At 35.4% G+C, this 1,125-nt stretch overlaps 1 protein-coding gene across 1 annotated transcript in view; it reads left to right on the forward strand.

The window, feature by feature from the left end:
- Positions 1 to 1,125, forward strand: part of LOC123977320 (NLR family CARD domain-containing protein 3-like) — a 274,498-nt gene that overhangs the window by 196,868 nt on the left and 76,505 nt on the right. The gene's annotated exons all lie outside the window — the stretch shown is intronic.

The raw sequence follows: 1,125 nt of genomic DNA on the forward strand, positions 1-1,125 counted from the left end.
AGGCCTTTATAAAGCAATTTCAGCAGCACATTGTTACTGCATGCTTAAATTTGATGATTGTGAGTCTTAAATCATGACTGACCTTTTTCATGTATTCCACAGGAACAACCAAGCAACTGTAATGATAACCTGAGACACATGTGTGATGCTGAACACCTGAGTTAATTTATGTTTTCTTTCTGTTTTTGTTGAACACGTGAGTTAATTTATGTTTTCTTTCTGTTTTTGTTGAACACCTGAGTTAATTTATGTTTTCTTTCTGTTTTTGTTGAACACCTGAGTTAATTTATGTTTTCTTTCTGTTTTTGTAGGTAGTATTGGTAATATTAATTATTATTAACTAGTTGGAAGTATGGAAGAATTTTGGTGTACTAATGAATAATAGTGTTATTTCAACATTAGCTATTTGAACATCCAATAGCAATACAATTCAATACACAGATATACAGGAGGTTAGAAGGGTTAAATTGCAAGCAAATACAATATCTAGGAAGCAAACTCATGTTGAAAAAGATTGATATTTTTCTCAAAGATAGAGACAATATTTAAAGTTTCCAAACTACAAACAGTAGGATTCACTTATTGGTAATAGTAAGATACAGATAAGCAAGTTTAATAATCCTTCACAGCCAGTCAAAGACCAGAGGAGGCCACTCTCCTATGAGGCCTCGTGAGGCAGACGCAGCAGCAGGCAAGATCAAGCGCGACCTGCATCACCACAGAGACGACTTTGACTTGAGTCAAAGTGAACCAGCAAAGAGAAGAACAAGACTGTAACTACAAACGACTGAGTGCCCTCAAATTGGTACCCAGTCTGTTCCCCAAGAAACCTGAGTGCCAAAGTAAGTTCCACAGTACAACAGGCAACTTTCAATATGGACATCATACATGTTTATCGGACATTTTGCACCATTCTGAAGTGTCACATGAATGATTGTTGAAACACTGTTGTCTGGTTACTGTATTGTTACACAAAAAGTTCACTATGCACCCTGTGATTGTTTTGATATATGATGTGTGCCTTTCAACACATTAGGTGTTGTTATAATTGTTAGCTTGCTAAAGTATATAACGAAAGAACAGCTCACTGCATAAAATTATTTGTTTCATGAGTGTAAACCATTT

The sequence above is a fragment of the Micropterus dolomieu genome, linkage group LG10 (assembly GCF_021292245.1).
Source record: "Micropterus dolomieu isolate WLL.071019.BEF.003 ecotype Adirondacks linkage group LG10, ASM2129224v1, whole genome shotgun sequence".
NCBI lineage: Eukaryota > Metazoa > Chordata > Actinopteri > Centrarchiformes > Centrarchidae > Micropterus > Micropterus dolomieu.